The following is a 14,953-nucleotide window of genomic DNA, read 5'->3' as shown; positions in this document are numbered from 1 at the left end:
AGTTGTGTGGAGGGATTCACACCCAAGCAAATGGACTCTCCAGGTGGTTGGTGGTCAAGTGGGTGTGCTCAGCAAAAGCCCTTGTAGTGCTCTCCCACAAGGGGCACAATGAACAACTTCTTAGAAGCCAAGAACCAATACTTGCCCTAAAGGGAAGCTGTCTTCATCAACAACGAGCCAACACAACAAAGCTGACAGAAAGCTTGTCTAGGCAATTGTTTGTGTACAACCTTTGCTTTGGGTATTTCTGACCCACTAGTCTGCAGATTGTGGTTTGGAGATTTATTCGAAATGAGTGTGTCATCAAAGGGCCAATCCATCTTCATTAGGCCGGCAGATTCTGAGATCCCACAGCTGATTTCACAGAAAAGCAACAAAGTCCTTGCCTCTGCAATTTTACTTTATGCCACAACATCTTTTTTTGCTATATTGGCTATCCTGTTAGCAACGTTTGTTCTGTTGAAGCGCTGAAGGCTGTCAAAGAGAAATCTTGGAGAGGAGGTGCCACTGTCACTGAGAAAGTTCAGTTATAAAGAGCTGAGAATCGCAATGGACAATTACAAGCATACTGGGTAGCGGAGCATTCGACATTTTTTTCAAAGGAACTCTGCCAAATAAGATGTCTATTGCGGTTTAAAGATTAGAGGGTTCCACGCTAGCAGAAAAGCAATTTCGCACTGAAATAATCACCACTAGCAGGATACAACATGTGAATTTGGTGAGGCTACAAGGATTCTACGCACATGGCTCTCAAAGGCTTCTAGTGTATGCCTACACGCCAAACGGCTCTTTAAACTCATTCCTCTTCTCTACACCAGAAGAGGTAGAGAAGGTGTTGAACTTGGGGACTTGGTTTCAAATCGCGCTGGGTACTGCACGAAAATTAGTTTATTTACATGACGAATGCAAGGATTGTATCATTCACTGCGATATCAAGCCTGAAAACATCCTTCTGGATAGTGACTTCAGCCCAAAGGTTGTTGATTTTGGGTTGGCAAAGCTACTGGGCAGAGATTTCAGCTGAGTACTGACAACCACAAGAGGAACTCGTGGGTATCTAGCTCCAGAGTGGATCTTGGGTCTTCCTATCACTCCCAAGGCTAATGTGTACAGTTATAGAATGACTTTGTTGGAAATTATATCAGGCCAAGCAAATCTAGATTTAACAGTGTAGGAAAGTAGATTGTACTTTCCTATCTGGGCTTCATTTCAGATTTAGAGGGGAAACCCAAGAAACCTTGTGGACTCAAGGATAGTGAGTGAGGCAGATATGGAAAAGGTGAGAAGAGCCACTGTAGTGACTGGGTTGTGCATTCAAGATGATGAGAATGAGAGACCAAGCATGAGTGAAGTGGTGAAGATGTTGGAAAGCACAATGGAGGCTCGTGTACCACAAATTCCAAAGTCTCTATAGCTTCTCATAGGAAAGATTGGCAGCGAAAATGATAGTTGACTGATCTTTTCTTGTTCTCTGGCCTGACCATCTACTTGTCTATTTATCTAAGTTCCTTGAGAGATTTTCTACCTCTTTTATGTTTCACCTTACCATATTTAGGGAATTTAAGTCCTTCCTGATTCATTTGGATCCTCAACAATTCTATATTCCTTTGTGCCCTTAAAGCAATTTCAGATTGATTGCCTTCTTTACCATCTATTTCTTCACATACCATCTCCTGTGATAACTGTTTAGGTGGTCATTTGTGGCTCTAACCTCTATAGATGTATATATTTTGAGCTCAATTTCCTCAAGATCCTTATCTTGCATAATCTCTGGAAGTGCATTGGTTGGTAGTAGTGTTTCCTCATTTTTGTCTTCACCTTGAATTTTTAATAAGTCTTTTTTCAAATCTTCATAGGTATAATTATCTCCTCCTAATTTTAGAACTTTTTGAATTAAAATCTCCTTTTGTACTTCACTGCTTTTGTCAATGTTCTCAAAGATGAAGACTTCAATTAATTCCTTAGTTAAGGATTCTAGATTGTCTTCTTCGGTTTGAAATGACCCTTACTGCGATGGCCACTAAAAAGCAATATTGTACTGAGGGGATTTATCAAATACTTGGCATGCACATTAAATGTTACAATACACCAGATAAGGTGGATGTTTCAAATGCAATGGTTAGCAATAACATTCAAGGAAAATGAAATTCTCATTTGTTACAAGTTTCTAATAATGAGTAACAAAAGTCATATATAACTAGAGCAATAACCAGAACCTGGAATGGCCGCCACTATTGCTAATGGAAAATACAAATCATAATCAGCTGTTATTTGTATTGCCAATGTCAAATCCACATTATTTCGATTTTCTACCAATATTTGGACAAGTCCATATGAAATTCTGTGGAGACCAAAAAGAATCACTTGTTGCAGATGGCTGGCAACCTATAGCAAAAGACCAACCAAACTGTCCAATCTGTCAGCAACAGCTAGAAGAATGTCTACATCTATTTTGGGAAGCTCATCCCCTGCAACTGAGGAAGCACTGTCACATAGATAGCATCAGCGACCCTTGTCTGGATTGAAAGGTAATATGCAGCTTGTTCGAAATGCCTTACCAATACCCTATAGCAGATCGCAACCAATATTCAGAATGTATTGCTGCAGCTCCAATAACAGTGAATGTTGTTCTAGTTTAGTGAATGTAGGTCCCTAATATGGTATGATAAATCATCCAGTGCTGGTAGGAATTGCAGAAATATAAGTTCCAGCTGAAATCAACCCTTCTTCAACAATGATTCTCAGCACGAACCCTTCCAGTCATGGTTCGAATTGCAGACCAGAAATCGTAGTGCCCACGATGAATGTCGATTCAGTTATTGGCTTGCCTCTTGCGTTAAACTGGTATCACCACCCTTTTGTTCGGAGCCCAGTAGGATTTCTTCAATGCTGATGCTGAAGGTTAATATTCTCCTGTCCCCTACAAAGGCTATTCCGGCATACACGAATTATTGTGAAGGAAAGCCGCTTTCCAACCTCCAACTACCTACGGTCTGTCATAAGAAATGAGGCACCTCGATTCAAGGAAAATTGCCGTTAATATGAGCTCTAGCCCAAGTTCAAAATTCACTCAAAAATCCTTGCCGCAGATTTAAGAATAACACCTGCGATTTTTTTTTTGTAAATTCAAGTGACGAAAAACACACTATGAAGGAGCGCCTGAATCCAGAGACGGCAGCACACAAGTTGTGAGGAAAAATTACTGCCCAATAAATTTCGACTTTGGAGTCTTTCTTGTCTCTTCGACAATCCAAATTAAATGCTGCAGACCCTGCTTGGATAATATGCTTAACTCCAAACCTTTGCGAATAGCTTAAATCTTCAAATATCAATTCTCAGAATGATCCTCCAAAATTTGGCCTTAGGCCACAAATTTTGCCCCGATGAAATGACTGTAATGTCACCTCCAATCTGCAATAATTCAGGTGATATTTCACACCCTCAAAATTGCGAACCAATTGAGAGTTATCGTTCTCAATGGCCAACTGTGACAATTGCAGAAACCCTAGGTTCCACAATGCACCTGTGATTGAATCACAATCTGAAAACAAAAGAGATAAAACAACTGCTTGATTAGAATGAAGCCCCGGGGTGCCTATTTATTCTTTTTTTCTCCATCTTCTCCAGAGACTTCTAGAACATTTTTGATCTTATCTCCTAAGTGACTTTATTAAATATTTTATAATTCAAGTCACTTTATTAAATTAATTAAATATAAAGTTATCTTTTAATATTTATTTATTTAATAACTTTATAAGTAATTAACTTAATATCATTTATTTATTTAATTAAAATGATTAATTAGTCATCCTCATCAAATATTCATTATTTTAGACGACCAAGTTAATCAAATTAATTAATCAGACTGCCACCGAAAATTGGGGACATGACAGTCCGCCCTTCCTGAAATTGCTTGTCCCCAAGCAATGGTTGAACCATGAACCAATCAATCTGCCTGGATCCCAAATGTAAATCTGTGTATCATCCCAATCCTCATCATACTCTTGTGGAGTAATCATCAATACCAGTATCTGAGAAACTATACTCAACATCCAAACAACTGGCAACTCTGATGAAATTATCTGAAAACCAACTGTAAATGTCAGTAGAAGAAAACATTCTGCGGAACTCAAGCCAACTGAAAGATCAACTCTATCAAAACTCAAACCCCTGTCAAAATGACATCTGCACCCAACTGCACTATAGATATGACAATAGCCATAGGTACTTGAATCACTGCCATCAAATCCAATCTCTGAAAAACTGCTCCGGGTGTGTCGATGCTGCAGGCTAAGTAACTTGCTACTACCAATTTTATTTTCAAAAGATGGTGCCAATCTATCCCTTAATGGATGGTAAGAAACTGGAGCCAATCTACATCTGCGTGAAATAAAATCTTCTATTTCTGTGTCAAAACAAAAATGACAAGCGTACCCTATCGCATAACGCTGATAAGAACCTCCAACCTCTGCTGCTGGCTCATCATCACTAAATTGGGAATCAACAGATGGCTCCATTTTCTGACTTCGATTGACTGTAGGATGGATAGGATCCCGTGCATTCTACTCAAAAAACCCTTCCTCGAGATCCCTGTGAGGTAGCATAGTAGCAAGAACCCCTATAATCTTCTCAACCAATCTGCAAATAACACTAGTATCTTGGATGAGAACACCTTCTATCACTTTATGCGAGTCCAAATGAACACATGCACTATCCAGCAAATACTCCATGAATGGTTCAGTGCAGTAAAAATTATATGAGGAAACATTAACATACTCCCCTTTACACCACAACTGGTCCTCCTGTAAGGGTGGCATACTCAACTGTACCACACTATCAACTATCTGAGAAGAATCAATCTGGAAACTTGACTCTACCGGTATCCCAAACTTATTTGGACCAGCTACTTCTAAATCCTGAACATGTGTGTCAGTTCCAACAATAAGCTCCTCAATAGCAATTGTAGGAGTGTACTTACCGTCATCTACCTCAATAGACAAATGAACTGAGTATGGGGCTGGGTTTGACCGCAAATACCCCAACGCCACGATCACCTCCTTCAACTGAAACTGCGACTTTTGTAGATCCTGCCGTGTGTCCTCTAAAGCCTCAGTAGTCGCTATGAGCTCCTAGGAAAGCTCACTCACCTCCTCTTCACGATCCAAGAGTGCCTCATAGGCTGTACTCCCCCACTCAACCAAGTGATCATGGTCGGCTACCAATCATAAATAATCCTGCTTCAAAATCCGAACAGCTTCACGCAAGGCAATGTTAATGTTCGTAAACTGTGTTCTTATAGTGTCACTTGACACTCGTGAATTATGTATGCCCTTCAGCGTGCTGATTAGGGTTAGCTATGTAACCTTTGGACCTAAGTCGGACTAAGTTAGTTTCTTTTTGCTAATTTGGTTCTTAATCAAGTTTAGTCATCCTTAATCTAGATTAGTGCTTAATCTTCATTTTAGAGTTTTTAATTGGTCCTAATTTAATTCCTAGCTTTTGTTTGGCTCTAAACCTATTCCTAAGGCTTTCAAACATGAAATATTTATACCCAAGGGGTATGGGTATGGGTTGGGGGTCTTTTCCAACCCCTAAGCCCCTTTTATTGACTTTTGAGGCCACTCAAAAAGTCTCCTTTTGCTTTCGTGCGAAAATTGACTATGGCTACCATGAGTTGTCTCACGTCACCTCCACTTAGTGGTTAACCATAGAATGGGTTGACTTAGGAGCTTCTAGAATTGTAGGTGGGTGGGAGAGGTTATTGATCCCTTTGGTGGTTGAGTTTGAGGCTTATTTAGAGGCCCTTCTTGGAGTAGTTTAGGTTGTTACCCAATCTCTACATTTAGAGAGGAGTCTTGAAAGATTGAGGAAGGAAGGGAAAAACTCTACTCAAACTTGTTCATTTTCCATTACCTCTTTGTGAAGGTAGGATTTCTCATCTCCCTTGTTCAAATTTTCATGTTTGTTTCATGCTTATGTTACCTTGTTGTTGTTTGAATGCTTGTATGTATGTGGGTATGTTGGGAAGGTTTGAAAACCATGATTTTTGAATGTTTTCCTTTCATGTTTATGTTTGAATTTTCAGATGTTCTTGCATGGGTGTTTTGGCATTGCTCACCCTTGGAGAGGGCAGAAGTGGCCAATTTTGGGAAAGGTCATTTTAGTTGGACTCCAATAGTGCAGAGTCTTTTCTCAGGAAAAGAAGAGGGAGAGAGCGTAGGGTGTTATGGGCCCCTACCTGTCAGCACAAATCACATATGAGTTTTGGCATGTAAGAATGGAAGAACGAAAGTTCTTGATTTATAGCCCTAATTGGGCACCTGGTTTGGTGTTGTGTCTAACATCTCCTATTGGAAAAATCTACCTTTCCCTAGTTTTGATTCATTGCGAAAACCTTGTATAATTATGCATGTTTGAATTGTTTCTTGGTCATGCTTGTTGTCACCTAATCAGATTTTGTTCTCTCCTCGGTTCTTAGAAATGTGTTGCAAAAAAAATGATGTGAAACCCTTGATGAGGGTCATGAAAGAAATTCAATTAAATTGTTGTAATTTTGGGATTGAAAATCCTAAGTAAGTGTATTTCAATACCTTGTTGTAATTGCAACGAAGCCGAATTTTCTTACTGGTTCTTTTCTGAAGGAGCCTTTGAACCAGGTAGATTTATAGAAAAAGTGATTGAGTAAATATTCTTGCAATGAGTCTTACAGTTTTGTTTTTAGTTTTGCCAATGTTACTTAAAAATCAGATGTGATGGTGTTACCTTATTGCACATTTTTTTATGATTGGTAATCACATTTGATTAATTTAGATTAATCAAAGAACATGTTAATATATATATATATATATATATATATATATATATATATATACATACTTAGCTATGAAATTTTAAGTTTAAAATATGATTAGAGAATACTTATGTATTACATTTAATCCTTTTTTCACCTTAAATATAAATAAATTTTGTTAGTGTGTTTTGGCCCTGTATTTTTGGGCATGACATAATTATTGATTAAATTAATTAATTAGAGTTAATTAAATTTAATTAATAATTAAGTTATATATAGAGTTTTAATTGATATGTTAATATCGATTCTTTTAGTGAAGTTGTTAAGTATTTACATCAAAGTTGATAAGTCTTATTCTAATGACTTGAATAATGACTTTAGATATTTTAATGGATGTTATTGATGATTTAATCAAGAGACTTAAGATTTAGTAATATTTAATTGAGTTTTAATTAAATGATATAGGGTCATGGATTGTGTACCTATTTGCATTATTACTTAATTTAATGATTTAATAAAGCATGGCGTTTTATGTAAGATAGTTAGTCTTGTTGTTATCTTCTTATTCCAAAGATTGGTAACTAGATCTCTTATAATATAATGAATAATGATCCTTTGATTATGTTGGAAAGTTGAAGTAACATTCAGGAAGAGTTATTCAATTAGTAACATTAATCTTAGCAAAATAAAGCCAATGATTTTTTTATGTGTCAAATGATTTAATGAGTAAATATTTATTCTTCAGTTATTCTTAGAATATTATTTTAAATAATGAAAGGATAATATTTTCAAGGGAACAAACAGGTTGACTTGTAGGTAAATGATTAATCTTATACAGTTGAAGTATACTTGCAAACAGAAACTAAAACCTTCACACTCAATTTAACTATGTGATTTTAGTAAACCAAAACATGTGTTTGCATTGTGTTTTCTCAATGCTTCTTGTTTTGGGTTCTTGGGTTGATTAGTGTTGACCAGTCTTCAGTTGTTACCAGAAGCTTGTGGGTTATGAAATGTGATGGCATGTTAATCTTATTTGGTCTCAATTTTTATAAACCCAACCATGGTTATGTGATGGTATGCTCTATGAGATGTTGTATTTACTGATTGTTATTGCTTTTCAGTCTTCTTGAGTGAAGCTGAGTTATATGTATCCAAGACACTTGACTTAACCATTTTTGAGTCATCGATCAGTTAACCTTGGATTACTTTCTAGTCGCCATGATGAGACTAAAATGTTGATTTATTTCTTGATGATGTCATGTTGTGACATGTTTTGACTCAACCATTTTGGAGTCTTTGACTAATATGATTTTGAGATATATTTTGGTTATTGAGAACCAATGGATACTTTTGATTATCAGTGATACCTTCAGTTGCCAATAGAGAACTGTTGTGGTCATGATATTCTATAGATGCTTTTCAGTTGCTCCTGGAGATTTGATGCTTTTATTTTGGATATTTGATGATTCTTATTGTGGATTATCTTTTTGTATTTCTTTCCAGTCGCTTGTATAGGATTGGGGTGATTTTATGATTCTATGAGCTTAGGGTAGGTTATCTACTTGTAGTGTTGGGAAGTGGCTTGCAATGGGGGCTAGGGCCCTAAGTGGCTGCTAGGGTAACTCATTGTAAGTTGTGTTAATAAGTGATAACATTTACACTAAATGGGGATTAAATGAACTTAAAAAGATAATTTTTTTGTTCTCGCCCATGCCTCGAGTGCTTGTACAGAATAGGATGGGAGTAGAGAGAATGCTTGGTTGTGACCTTTCATTCCCTAGTATGCCTTGTCAGTATGAGAGGATACTAATGGCTGCATGAGGATCAGTAGGGACCCATGGAGTTTAGCAAACTGCAAGGGTAACTTCTACATGATATATGTGATGACACTTTCCCACTTGCATAGTAGGTTTCCTACATGTCATTGTGTGCCTCTGGGATTAGATGTCAATTTTGTGATTGGAACCTTTGAGTTAGTATACTTTTAGGATTCTTGGACTTATAAAGTATCTTTGCTATGTCATTTTTGATAGCCTATTTGGGACTTGAGATTATCTCCTCAGCACGGTGGTAGTGGACCACTTAGGTTCCACGTGGTCAGGTGGTAGTATTTTTCCACTCTTATCATTTGAGATCCATCTAAGACCTTGTTGTTGGAGCATTCTTGGTTGGTATTTATCTTCATTCTATTCTTAGATCATTAAGATAGATGATATACCTTATGATGGATGTATTTACTGATATGTTTCTTATATTGATGATTTGCATATGTTAGATGATGTTATCTTATGCTTTACTTTGCATGTTAGATTACTTTATGCATATGATGTAGGATGTTTTAGGAGTAACATTCCTACTATGTTAATACCGATGATCTCTTTGGTGATTTGGAATGTTACGCATGGAGGGATGGCTAGGATCCATGATGGTCTAATGATGCTATTTACAGTTGGGAGGAACCGTGCGCTTAGTTAATTATGTTTGTGATGTATGGTTATTTTTATGATGGATGTTTATATCTTTATGATCATGATGTATCATGTATGACATGTGGTTTCATTTACTAGATCATGGATTAGTATTGGATGATGATGTTCTTTATTTATAGACATGTATGTTCTTTTAAGCTTTTCATACCCTGTGGCATGTGTAGTGGATGATTGAGCAATCAAAAATGTAATTTAAGAATATTGGACATTTCATTATTATTTCATGTGGACGTAGTATCAGATGGAACATAATTAGTTATGTTAGATGTGACTCAACATTAAGGGATCTTTAAGGAATGTAACCAGTTATGTATGTTATGTTGAATTTTATTTGAATTTTTGCTATTGCTTCCGTTATTATGTATAAGTTATGCATGGTCTTTACTTTCCTGTTTAAAAAAAAATTGTTTGGAAAATGTAGTTAAAATTTAGGTTAATTCTATGGGATCCCTTGGTGGGGCATTGCATTCAGTATCAGAGCTCGAGTTTCAACATCGGGAGCTCTGGGTAAATTGTAATGCCACTAGTTGTTAACTAGTTGAAAAAAATGAAAACTTTGAACTATGATGTGTATCTCTTTCAAACTGGAAACTTGAAACTAGGTGAACTGAAATAGAACCTAAACTGTTACTTGCATATTTTTCATACTTCAACACTTAGCTTTCAAAACTGAAAATTGAAACTCATTGTAATTGCAAAACATGTATCTTTTATCTATGTTGTGAGGTAGTATGCCCTTGATTATCTTTGCAAGCATTAAGTTGATTTTGTTTAGAATGTATTAGGGGATCTATTTTAGTAGTTGTTAAAAGAATGAATGTTGGATTGATATGGTTTTCGATTTATAATTAAACGAGAATCATATTGCTCTATATGAGGCCTCGCCCCGATCCTTCGTAGCCTTAGATGTTACTTTATAATTTTGATACTCACGACTCGAGATGTCGAGACATTATCTGATGCTCAAAACATATTATATTATTTCATGTTGTGTGATGTCACTTTTAGATATTTGATGTTGTCATTTAATTTTTTATGTATATGTATGTCGATGAATTAAGTAAGAGGTAGGATTAACAGTTTGGTTTAAGATATTTTAAATGGTTAAGAATTGAATAGGATGAGAGGAACCCTTATTGATGAATGTTTTAATTTATGAGAATTTCTTAAACGTGTACATTTATGTACGTGTGATTTTATGGGACTACTGATGTGTGCAATGAATGTGCAGATATTTAGCCGAGAAACCCTATGAAGGAACATAACTGATCTCTTTGTGCTAATTTTGGAAACCTTGTTGTTCATAATTCATGTATTGTATTGTGAGATGTATGTATGTATCTTTCAGTGTTCAGTGAATGTTAGTGTTCATAACTATGTTCTTTTAGTGTCGCTTGACACTTGTAAATTGTTTATGTTCTTCAGTGTGGTGATTAGGGTTAGTTGTGTAGCCTTTGGACATAAGTCGGTTTAAGTTAGTGTCAGTTTGCTAATCGAGTTCTTAATCAAGGTTAGTCATCCCTAATTTGGATTAGTGCTTAATTTTCAATGTTAGAGTAGTTAGAAGGTCCTATTTTATTCCTTAATTTTTGTTTGGCTCTAAACCTTTTTCCTAAGGCTTAAATCATGAAATTTTTATACCCAAAGGGTATGGGTATGGGTTAGGGGTCTTTTCCAACCCCTAAGCCCCTTTTATTGACTTTTGAGGTCACTCAAAAAGTCTCTTTTTGCCTTTGTCCGAAAATTGACCATGGTTATCTTGAGTTAATTCACCTCATCTCCACTTAGGTTTTAACCATAGTGTAGGTTGAGTTAGGAGTTTCTAGATTTTCTAGTGGGTGGAAATAGTTATTGCTCCTTTTGGTGGTTGAGTTTGAGGCTTATTTAGAGGCCCTTCTTAGACTTGTGGAGGTTGTTACCCAATCTCTACATTTATAGAGGAGTTCTTGAAGATTGAAGCAAGGAAAGGGAAGCTCTACTCAAACTTATACATTTGCCATTACCTCTTTGTGAAGGTTGGAATTCTCATCTCCCTTCTTCAAATTTCATTCTTGTTTCATGCCTATGCTACCTTGTTGTTTTTTGAATGTTTGTATGGTTGTGGGTATGTTGGGAAGATTTGAAAACCATGTTATTTTTTTCATATTTTCCTTTCATGTTTATGTTTGCAATTTTGAGATTTTCTTGCATGGGTGTTTTGGTATTACTCACCCTTGGAGAGGGCAGATGTGACCAATTTTGGGAAAGGTCTGTTTAGTTGGACTCCAACTAGTGTAGAGTCTCTTCTTAGGATGAGAAGAGGGAGAAAGGGTAGGGTGTTATGGGCCCCTTCCTGTCAGTAGAAACCTTGTATGATTTTGGTATGTTGAAATGGAAGAACGGAAGGTTTTGGTATATAGCCCCGATTGGGCATCTATTTGGTGTTGTGCTTGACTTCTCCTGGTAGAAGAATCCACCTTTCCCTAGTGTTGATTCATTGTGAATCATGTTGTGATCACCTTGTATGTATATGCATGTTTGAGTTGTTCTTGTTTATGCTTTTGGTCACCTAATCAGATTCTGTTCCCTCCATGGTTCTAGTAATGAGTTGCAAAAAACATTATAAATCCCTTGATTAGGGTCATGAGGAAAATTTGATTAAATTTTTGAAATTTGGGATTGATATCCTATTGTAAATTGTATTTTAAACTTGTTGTAATTGGCAACGAAGCTAGGTTTTCTTCCTGATTCTTTCCCGGTTGAGCCCTTTGAATCGGGTTTGGCATTAAAATTGGTGTTTGAGTATTATTGCTTGTCATGTGATTTATTTGCAAATTTCAAATTTGATGGATGCACATCAGGAATAAGATGATTTAATGATGGTTTAATTGAGCAATTTTTCAAGTTCCTTATATGTTAAATATGAAAATTATGTTGAGAAAAGAAAATGATTGGAGTTGACGATTCAATTTAAGCTGTTTGAGATATCAATAAATTTTGTATGAATATGTCACAAGGATTAAATCTATGTTTAAATCCATCAAAAAAAAAAAAACAATAATAAGGGAATCATATTATGAATGTAGAGTAAGCTATCATGATTATCAAATCAACCATTCTTGTATTATTGAATAAATCAGATGATTCATATCCTTGGTATATTTTGTTGCACCAATCCTTTATCTTGCTCTTCAAAATTTTCCCCCCCTTGGTTATTAAATCAACTAAAAATTCTACTTAGAAAAATATAAGACAAAAAGAAAAAAATGTGGCAAGAGAGCAAACACTCTCTGGATTTTGTATGGGGAGCAATTTAAATGCTCCCCCTTGAGACAGAGAATCTATTAGATTCTCTTATTATCTTCTTGTTTTTCTTTAATATTGTTTGTTTTAAATTAAATATAATAATGGATTAAACAAATATCCTAGCCTACCTAAGAAACTTCATGTGATCAATTCTTACCCATCTCCTTGGGGGACGTCAGTTAAACTTGCTTATAATAAGGTTTTGTTGCAAAGATTGGGTTGCAAAGTCAACTGTCATCATGATTGATGACATCACTATCTCCCATGTCCCATCTCCTCTCCAACCTAGGTGCTCACTTGTTTGGAAGGAGATTAAGTTGTTTTGTTTCTAAATTTAATCATGCTAGCAATTTATTTTAACCCCTTACCTGCCGCCATCTCCTTGGTCTGCGCCTTGTATGGACTAGGCCTGCGTGACATACCGCCCACACAAGGACAGGGCCCGCCTACCATGCGCAGGCCTTGGTCAGCACATGCATAGGCCTAGGGGGGGGGGTCTAGTGGGAGCGGGTTAGAGTAGGATGGGAGAGGGTTAGTTTGGAATAGGGTTTAGTGTGTTAGAGTTAGGTTTAGTTAGTATGTTACTAGTTTTTGTTAAATTTAATTTGTGTTTTTTTTTTTTTTTTATGTTAAATTATGTTAGTGTTTAAAATCTTAAATTAGTGTTAAGTCAATTTACATTCTTTTGTTATATAGTAGTTAAGTTAATATGTGTTTTAGATTTAATAGCATGTTAGTTAATTTTATATAAGTTTTATGTTTAGTTAGTTTTTTTTTTGGATTTATTTATTTTATTAATTGTATTAGTTGGTAAGTTGTTTTAGTAGTTAGTTTAATTAGTTTATTTTGTAAGATATTTTAGATTAGCTAGTTTAGTTTTTAATTAAATTAGTTATTTAATAAATTTTAGAAAGCTTTCATTATTATTTAGTTGAAATTAATGATTAGTAATTAGACAGTTACATACTTAAATATAGTTAACGTTATGAGTTAGTAAGTATTTAATTTAAGATACTTCGATTTTCATTTTGTTTTGTCAAGATTAGTTATTCATTGTGTTGTTTAATTGTTATGTGTTTAAGGTTAATTGTTTTAAATTTTAATATATATATTTAGTCAGGATTGTTTACTATTAAGTTAGTTTTAAATTTTATGAGTTTGAATTTTGTAAGTTGTGATGATAGTTAAATTAATATAGTTCTAAGTTAGTCTTACATTGATAATAAAATTTAAATTTTGAGTATTAAGTAGTTTTAATTTTTAAGGTAAATTGGCTATTTAAATTATGTTTAAATGTAGATTTTATTTGATTAAATATTTTTATATTAATCTAAAACCCGAACTCTTTTAGGATGTTATTTAAATAACTTTCATATCTTGTTGTGTAGTTAATAAAATAATGTGATTTATGTCGATAACATTTTAATAACAAAAATTCAATCTTATCGATGTTTACCTCCACAAGAGTTATAAACTTATGTTGTAATGAAGTGAATCCTTTCTTGTTATGTGATCGCAAACTTATCAACTTGAGCATTATAATAATTATTATAAAAATAAAAATAAAGATTTGTGTGTTTTTGCCCTCGTTGTTTGGGCATGACACTCTAAGTGTGTTGTAGTGTCACTAGTTGAATCATATTGCCCTATAGGGGGAAGGGTTCAATGGGTCCCGCATAGTGAGTATCTTAGTTTTGTCATTCTTGCAGGCTTCCAAGAGTAAGCCTAATTCTAGGGGGGGTAGATGTAGTGCCTGCCCCTAGGTCACATTTTTGTTATTGTGTCGAACTCTTTTAGGGCTAGTTTTATGTTGATGGTTAGCAACATTGTTTTGAGACTATAAGATATGGTGCTATGGATTCAGTTGATATGTGATGAGATCACTTAGACTTTACATATCATGTATGCATGATGAATTTTTTTAGTGTTTGCAGTTATTAATGATGATTAGTAAGATGATTTATTATCGTATGTGTTTTCTTATGGATACTTACCCCATACTTGCATGTGTATGGTGTGCATGTTTTTTCTTATGTATGGCATGTCTGATGTGGTTAAAGAAGGGACTCGTAGTCACCTACTAGTTGGGATCTACATGATGCACCACTTCCTACCATTGCTTGTTTAGCTTAGCATATATATATATATATATATATATATATATATATATATATATATATATATATATATATATATATATATATATATATATATATATATATATTATATGTACATGCATGGTTTTTATTCAGGTTGCAGGTACCGAGTATCGGCTTCCCTGAATTGCCAGTATGAGCATACCCTATCGCATTATCTCAATGGTAAGAGAGGGGAGATAAATTCTCAAGTCCAAATCCCAACCCTTTAAGCCATTTGTCCTAATTGA

At 35.2% G+C, this 14,953-nt stretch overlaps 1 pseudogene; it reads left to right on the top strand.

Moving 5' to 3' along the window:
- The first annotated feature begins 291 nt into the window (after positions 1–291).
- Positions 292–1,024, top strand: LOC149536600 (G-type lectin S-receptor-like serine/threonine-protein kinase At2g19130 pseudogene; annotated as a pseudogene).
- The last annotated feature ends 13,929 nt before the right edge of the window (positions 1,025–14,953 follow it).

This window comes from Cupressus sempervirens, chromosome 10, assembly GCF_028749045.1.
Source record: "Cupressus sempervirens isolate cs-2001-9-10 chromosome 10, ASM2874904v1, whole genome shotgun sequence".
Classification (NCBI taxonomy): Eukaryota; Viridiplantae; Streptophyta; class Pinopsida; order Cupressales; family Cupressaceae; genus Cupressus; species Cupressus sempervirens.
This window is presented reverse-complemented; position numbering and strand designations above follow the sequence as displayed.